This window comes from Sturnus vulgaris, chromosome 2 (genome assembly GCF_052056855.1).
Source record: "Sturnus vulgaris isolate bStuVul1 chromosome 2, bStuVul1.hap1, whole genome shotgun sequence".
Taxonomy (NCBI): Eukaryota; Metazoa; Chordata; class Aves; order Passeriformes; family Sturnidae; genus Sturnus; species Sturnus vulgaris.
In genome coordinates this window covers 85,388,215-85,397,437 of record NC_142244.1, presented here as the reverse complement: position 1 = coordinate 85,397,437, position 9,223 = coordinate 85,388,215, and positions in this window count along the sequence as shown.

The following is a 9,223-nucleotide window of genomic DNA, read 5'->3' as shown; positions in this document are numbered from 1 at the left end:
AGTCTTTCATTGTGCCAGTTAATGGTGTATGTTCCATTTTTTACTACATTGCTGTGTTAAACTTTATCCGTGCTGTGCATATCCTTAAAAACATTTGTAACAAGTAATACATTTTTGTTCTTCAAGTTGTGCTTTTGTTTTCTAGGGAAGAAAATAATGAAGTTATAAATTCAGGGATGTATCCTCAATTTTGGGATTTGCATCAAATGGAAACCTGACAGTCATTTGCACTTCTATTCTCTTTCTCTTTTCCCATCTATTTATGTCAGTGTCACATGTTGGGTCATTCAATTAAAAGTCAAAATCACCAAAGTAAATTTTACCATATGGTTTATAAAACAATCTGTAGAAGACATAGTAGTTGTGTATAAGTAAATTTATGAAGACCTTTTGATTGCATAATCTTTATGACCATGTAAGATTAGGAGTCTCATGATTTAATATACCTTAAATACATCATTAATAAATAAGAATATGTAATTACATAATTGCAGTATTACAGTTCTGTAATGCTAGGAAAGATTAGAGGCTAAATATAATTTCTGTCCATTTCAGTTACTCTCCTTCGAAGAAGTCTGCTGTTTCCATCTGCCATGATGAAGTATTTTGACCTATTTTTGAGATTTCCAATGCTCTGGCACATTCCTTTTCAAAACGCCCAACACATCTGTCCTTGGTCTTTCCTGGTAGAAGGTTAGGCTCCTGCCATCCTGGAACAATTGCATTGCAGGTGAGAGGATTTATTCCTGTTCCCTAAAATGGTAAAGAAGATGAGAAGGATGCAATGGGAACTGATAGTGAACATACATATGAGAAAAAGGTATGACATTAAAGAATATATAAGCTATAATAGGTAGGAAACTATGGTGGATGACATAGAAGGCAAAACCTAAATATTCATTTTCTAATACATTTCTGGAAGAAAACATATTTTACTAAAGTACATCTTTCTACCTAGGTACCTCTCCCATATTAAATAAAAAAGTAAAACAGGAGACAAGAAGAAACTTCAAACTGGTCACTGGTGTTTCCATTGCTAAAAAGAAAGAATAAGTAATGGACCTGGTATAAAATCAGTAATCTTTCCTTCTCCAACCATAAAGCTGTTTCATCCTGTGTATGTCATTTCTCCAAGAGTCTTCACTTGCTGAGTGCAGCGGGCAGGAAACCACATCAGGAATATGTCTGAGCATTATTTAATCTTTCTGAGTTTGAACTCCTTTGGAATATATCCAGCAAAACATGCAAGGTAAAGTGGTGAAACACATCTTAGAAATCACAGCATGAATGGAGAAGATCTGGTGGGTTAATAACCATCTCAAAATTGGATCATAGCCTCTCCCATAAGTCACCAACTGGGGCTGCACTATGGAAATCCTGACCTGACTTCCAAATCATGAGAGAAATAGCATTGTTTCTGAAAATCAATTTTTATGTCCCACACTGACCTATCTATTGCAGAAATTCATGACTATCACTGTCACCTTTTCAGCTCCTGGAGTCCATAGTGGCATTCTGTTCTCACGTAGCAAGCTCATGTGAAACTTGACTCCTGTGAAAGCTAAGATGTTAGAAAGGGTATGGGAGGAAAATAATAAGATTTGGTCTTGATTTGTTTCTGTGTTTGTAGAGAATAGATACTGTCCCCAAGGGTGACATGTGAGGGATAAGACTGCAAGGAAAGCAGCTGACAGCCAAAAGGGTTTTGCCTGCAACCTGTGCACCATCTCTAGGGCACAAAGAAGGTGGGGACCAAGCAGGCACTGATTGCATTCTTATGTTCTCTGAAGATGTTGAAGGCTCCTGCACATACTGCTGAGTCCCAAATGGTCAGGAAACTCCATGAAATGCACCCTGGGATTTCCAGCTGGCTTCCCTCCCCCTCCTCGCCTGACTGCTGCAGACAGTGATGGGGAGGAGATAAGGATTCGGTTTAAGAGCTCTTCCAGAGAAGCATCTGCACATGCAGTTATATAGGAGATACCGAAAGTAAGATAAGGACATTAAGAATTATTTTTTCCATACTACTCTTAGTTTCTTATGAATGCAGTTACTTTCACGTATTATGACTAAATGCAGCTGTTGGATTTTTCTGCTGTTGAGTGCTGAATTTAACGTTGTGAGTCAGATTATTGAAGTAGATCTATTCCGTTGTTTAGAACTTTTTGAGATATTCATTGGAAAAGGACAAGTGTCAGGCTTTTCCTGCAGCTTCTTGTGTGGCTACAGTCATGCAAGCTACAGCACCAGCAAAGCAGTGCTCATAGCCTTTCAGCAAGATGTTAATTTCAACATGCACTGACATAGCCTTGAAAAACCAAACACTACCAGATTTTACCCATTGCTGATATGTTTGTATTTCAGAAGCTTGACAGGTAGAAGGTGTGTTGAAACAGGCTAAATGCTGTCTGTGCTCAGCAGCAAAAACTTGTGGCATCTGGAAGAAAACATTTTAATTTTTTTTAAAAGAGCATAACAGTGTGAAATAAAGCTAGAGTAGTCAATAATCTCAGGATGTACGGAGATGACTGCAGATTCTTAACTGTGGAAAGCATTTTAATCCTTGTCTCAGGTATTTGTTTTGAAAGATACAGGTACCACAGTCATTTCATTCCTTAGACATTTATTGCATTTTTTAGGTAAGAAAAAACTGCCCAAAAATTACAGCATACTGAAAATTCCATTCTTTTGAAACTACTGAGCAAGGAAATTTGGAAACAGAGGACTTTAATTTTTGAACTGGACCTGATCTCTATTGGTATTTTCTTATTGAGAATTTTTATTTGCTTTCTCATATCATTACAATTCTTAACTCACATGGACTTTGACTGAGAAGCATCATTTTTCACCTCTAACATGCCTAAATTCAATCACAGAAAGATCTGCACAGCTGGTATTGAGCTGTGAACCTGTGATACACTGAACAGTTCATTTTCATTTTCATAACAGATTAAATCTCTCATGAACTTTCTGCTCCTGAAAACTCCACATTCCACCACTGTTGTTGGCACTGTCCTAAAAATATTCCAGACTGCAATCACTGTTTAAATATATTTCAGTTTTCTTGAATTTAATTCTTGCACAAAATATGATAAAATCAAAGATAATTTGAACAGTGTTGTCTTGACCTTGAAATCAGGTATTGAATAAATTTTATTAAGATTAAAATCAGCAAATATTTTAGACCTGTCACAGGGCAGTGAAGGAATCAGAATATGAGAGCAGGGAACTGTGAAAGAGAAGTATGTAGGGAACAGAATCTCCTTATGCTTAGTCCTTATTTTCCTTATGCAATCCTTATGTTTCTCTCAGGAAAAAAATACACCTCAATCACAGTGGTGGATTTGTACCCCTGATTGAATCAAGGAAATATAAATAGATCCTTTTGTTCAAACAGCGCAATTCACTGAGCAAGAAGCATTTGTTACAGACGGCAATAATCCTTAATTTTCCAGGGTGTTGAAGACTGATGGGTTTTGCCAGACTATAAGGTGTGAGAAGGTCTTTTTAATGGTACTAAAACTTTAGAGGACTCTAAGAAGAGCTACAGATTAGCTGTTAAAGTTTATCTAGCACAGGTTTGCTCCGACGATTGTTACCTGCACTGAGCAGCAAGCAGGGAGCAGAGATCCCTGACCTGGCTGATCAAGGAGACACCTACAGCACATCCAACTACACCTACGGTCATCTGAAAAGAGAAACAGGGCCTTCAAGTTTGGTTCTTGCTCTAGGAAGATCATATTGTTTATTTTCTTCACTTCTTCACCCAGTTATTTTAGCATCAGCTATTTTGAATGTGCCCTCCAGAATAGGCATATTTCCACTTTAACTTAACCTGTGCTTTACACAGGGTGGTTTCAATCTGACTAACAGCCAGCACTTTTCATGACAGCCTGCTGTGATTCTTAAAACAAGGAGTTGAGGTACTCTAGCAAGTGCCCAGCTCTCTGAATCGTTGCTTGAGGCTGTCCAGGAAGGAGCAGAGCTTCTTCTACAGCAGAGAGCTGTCATTGCTGGGGGATCAAGGGAAATCACGTCTTCCAATGATGAGCAATAGCTGGGAAAACTTCCAGCACCTGGCAAGTCAATGTGAGCCGGTTTGGACTCTGACTGTTCTCAATGAGGCTTTAATAAATGAGAACTACTGAAAATTTGCCAGGTTTGATATAAATTAACTAAAATACCAAAAGTGAGGTTTTCTAATATTTACAAAAGAAACACAAAATGGTCACTTTTTATAACATACCCAAGAAATTGTCCCCTATCTGTTAAAAATTGGATCTTTCAAGGCATCTTGACCTACCCAACCGTCTTCTCACATTGTATCAAGGTGAAGCCAGTTTTTCATTTGCAAGCACACATAATAAATTTATTTGTGTCTTGCAGACAACAGAAGAGGGGAGACAAGCCAACTGTGTCACCTGGCTTTGGGCTGTATTCCTACTGACCATTTCCTGCTGGCTTATGGGGGCTTCATTCTTTGCCTGGTTTTTGTCTTTCAGCTCAGGGGCTGGTTATCCTTAGATCTTACTGAGTTCTTTCCTGAACTCAGTTCTGAGACTGAGTTCTTTCCTAGTGTTTTTATGTTCTTGATTATGTGTCTGTGTGTGCACTCACACACACATCTGTTTGTATAGATTCTATATAAATAGATACATAAATATGCACGTAATCATATTCCATGACAGATTATTGCTGTGTAGACATATGAACATGTATTTTATTATTTTACCCTGGGATGAATCAGACACTTATAGTTCATATCTCTGGATCCAATAAAATCAGATTTCAAAAGTGATTTCAGCGCACCCCTCAGAATATTGCATAATTAATACCCTGAAAGTCTGATATGGCAGTTAGTCTGCCTTCCTGGCTCATTCCAAATTGTGGTGTGGGAGTGTTGAACACGGCCAAATGTGCTGGTTTACATTTCTAAATTACGCACACACAGCAAGTGAAAGAACTCTCTTAGCAGGTGGAGTGACTACCTATGCTCAAGTGCCTTCAGATGATGGACTTTATATTGTAAACATCACAGACTGGACCCAAAACTGTTTTTTTTTCTTGGGTTTGACCAGATGTGAAGCACCAGCCGAAAGAGTCCTGTCTTGCTGACTGTGCCAGGGGAGGTTTCAGGGAGGCAGTGCTGTCCACGGCCACGGGCTCTGTCCAGTGATCCTTGAGACCACAGCCAGAGTGGGGTCAGGAGCAGCTCTGCGAGGGCAGCAGCTCCAGCTCTGCCCTCAGGCTTCAAACTCAGCCTCTCCCACAGGAGGACACAGTCTTTGTGTGTGAGAATGGGGATAAAGCCCTCCACAAACTCCTCAAGAGAACACAGAATCTACTTAAGTTAATACTCTGCTATGGCTACTTAAGTTGTTGGACTAATGAGTAGCAACTTCATGGATCTCAAGTGTGGATGCTCTGGGGAACATAGGCAAATAAGATGGCTTAGAATGCCTGAGTAGTGAAAAGTTAAAAACCAGATAAATTTTTAAAATTAGCATTTGATTTCATGCAGAGCTGAGCTGAAAAGTGTAGTACAGGCAGGCATAGGCATTGAAAAAACACAATCAGTTCCAGCTCTCCCATTATAGCAACACCAGCAAAGCCACAGTTATCTGTATTTCACCTTGTTAAATTACTTTAGTGCTCTTTTTGTCCTGTATTTTATTTCAGAATGAAATGAGCACAACTTCCTTTAACTCATTCCATCAATAAAGGTTTCAATCTCTTTTAAAAATTTTATTGTATATATTTAATTAGCAAACAAAATTAATACATAAAACATTATTTAAACTTATACATATTAAATTTTAAAGCATTTAAATCACCACCTGTAAAGATTGCAAATCTTAAAATGTTAATTTCTCCAAAGTTCTGATTTCATTAAATGAAAAATTAAAATTTTAATGGCAATAACAGATTTAAATGGTTTTTATTAAAAGAGATAGAAATAAGAATGCCAGTAGTTGGGAGGGCGAAATACATAAAGTATGTATTCAAAAGTATCAACTGTGTTTAGAGAAAACTTTTCTCTGCAGAAGGTAGCCATGCCTGGATGAAAACACTGCACCTTTGCTTATTGAAAATGCTAGGCTTCTTTGAACACACATGGACGTACCCAGGCACCATTTAGCTGACACAGGAGAACTGCAGGAATTATTCATGGGAATAATTAACAATCTTCTACAGACCTGATTACAGGACAGTGAGCTAATGAAAGCAAAAATAAATAGACAAACATAAGTAAATGCACAAGAATGCAGAATAGAACCAGGGAAGGAAAATATTTTTAAAAGTGAAAGAAAAGAATAATTGATTTAGAAACGTATGTTGTGCCTCTGTTTTGTGTTTGGGTTTCAAATGTCTTCCAAAATATACTCATGATTTCATGCATAATCGGTGTGACATGAAATTACAGTGACTGCTGATGCAAATGAGGTAATTGTGCACGCCAATTATGTGTAATATGCCTGTTGCCTTGTTTAAATAAGCAATTACAGAATTTATAGAGACAAGCATGTTAACTAGGAATGCATATTAGGCACAAAATTACCACCACTTAATTCAGAAAATCAGGCAAAGTAGAATTTAGCTGGCAGAATGGTTATGAATCTTGGCACTTTTCCTAGGCATAAAATTTTAGTTTCATTATATGAATTTCTTCCATTTATACCAGCCTATGCCCCAAAGTGATTTAGAAAGTAAATAAGTTCAGTAAAATTAGACACAATGCCTAGCTAAGCATATGAATGGTCATTCCGATTACCTTGGTGCTCCTCAAATTTTCACACAGATCTTGTGGAAGCAGACTCACCTGTGAAGAGCTTTTAATTTTCTGCTGAACTGTGGTTGTGTTATAAATTCACGAGAAATTACCATCTCTCCAATGATTATTTATTAATGGAGAAAGCAGCAAGCAAACAGCGCTGGGTGTGCGGGGGAGTCACTGCCCCACCACGTGTGCCACGTAGCATTAATTCAGCTTTTTTATACAGTCTGAGTTTCTGTTTTCCGGTAACCCCCACCTGCTTTCATTTCCTTGAATTCACATCCATAGTCGTCTTCTGTGCAGGTGTTGGCTGTTGCTAGGGAGTCTCTTGCCCTCTTTTGGTGGTCTTTTGGATGAAGGCTCATGATCTTCCTCAATGTCTTTTTCATTACCTTTTCTTTTTGCATGCGTAGTTATCAGCTATTTATACATCTATAGGTTTTTTTTAGTATAGTTTTCACAATTTGCTAAATTTTTGTTCTATGCAAGCAAATACAACCACAAGTTCCTTATTTTTTGTGCAAGTAAGCATAACCACGAGAAAACAGATGTAACCACAAGTTCCTTACTTCTGTGCAAGCAGACATTATTCCATGCCCTATTTGACTTTCTTAAAATTGATTTTTGTAATTACTCTAGGCACTTATTCTGCTCATCACACAATATCCTCATGGTTTTATTTCTGCTATGGCCTCATGACACGAATCACACCTACCTTTTTCACAGTTGCACCACTGGCAGATTAAACAGTCCCACATATTGCCCAGCAGAGGAGAGAGTGAAGAGCCAACACACTACAATCAAATTTTTAGCCAGAGCAATGCCTGATGCTTTTTACCTTTGGATGCTTGGTATCCTTAAATTGCCTTTTTTATGCCTGGTCTGAGAAGTGCTGTCAGACAACCCCACAACGTCTCTCACAGAGTAGTGACAGCTCCTGAATCATCCAGAGTTTTCCTGAGTGCTTTGGCCATTGGCTGATCCAGATAAATTCATTGGTGATTTCTGAGTCTCAAAATGTCATGCATATCTAAAAGCTCAGTAATCTTTTGTTACAAAATAAACCATAATAGGCATTTGTCTTGAAAACTTGAAAAGCAAAAGCTTGTACTTAATTATTCCGGGTGGTCGTTTTTAGGTTTTTTTTGTGTAGTCTCAATTCTAATTAGGTGTTGATTATTATAATACAAAGATATCAATATCAAGAGAAAATTCAGAAAAACTTATTTTATACTTTATAACCTGTTTCTAGATATTTTTTTAAATGGGTATTTCACATCCTTTTCAAATCACAAACAAGATATTTTATAAACTTTTATATCTATTCCAAGTGATAAAATCAATAATTTAGTAATCTTTAAAGAACCCTCAAATGAAGGCCATAGAACTGGAAAAATATCTCTCCCAGTCCCAATATCATAAATTTGTTTTTTCCCCATGGATGATTTATCATTCTTTTCAATTGACCTGTTTGAATGTGTAAGAATGTGTGCCAGTCACAAGGATAAACCAAGTATTTAGGAAATTCTCTGAACGTCCAGATGAATTATTTCAGCTATTGGAAATTTCTATTTTTTGTGTTTGTAAAACCAAGAGAATATGTTGGCAAAAACCAAGTCCCTGGAATATTTAACAAACTGTATGGATTTGGGATCAACCCTTTAACCCCCATGGAAAGCTCAGCAGGAACTTGTGGTGTATCACCTAAACTGTCCTTTTGGCCCCTGGTGCTGACACCATAAACTCCAGCATTTCAGCACCAGAGATTCATGTTGTGTAATTATATTTTTAATACTGGTGGGCTTGCAACGATGTGGAAGCAATCTAGTTCACTCTTTTAAACAAAACAAAGCAAAACAAAATAAAATCCTAAAACTCCCTATCATCCCCTCTTCCTTCCCCAATCTCCCTTCCCCTGTCCTCTAAGGAAAACACTGTGGGTCTGATCAACCTGAATTCTAATTTCATTTGTATGCTAAGTCACCCTGTCTTACAATTGGTTCAGAAAATGGTAATCATCTGTTTTGAGTTTCTCCAAGAGTCAGTCTATTTTATTCACTCAAGTTCATATTTAAAATCAGTTGCCTCACTGTGTGGCAAGGTTTAAGACCTTATCACTTCCCCCTGTCTGTTCACTACAATATCCTGATGAACACACTTATGGTAAATCCACGGCAATTGTTTGCAGCCTCTGTGAAGCCTCAGGATTCCTGTGTCCATTTCAAGTTTGTAAAAGTTTCAGTGTGTAAAAGCTTCTCTGTGATTTTTTCCAGGTCTGTGAGTTTGCCTTTCCTGACAAACTTTTTGTCACTACATATTCCTGCATACACTTAAAAAAAAGGTTTTAGTGTAAAAATCTTCCTGTTAAAATGGGAATATGACAGAAATCTTCTTTATGGGTAACTGCCATTTTCTTACTTTTCTTGTAAAACATTATGACATCTATTT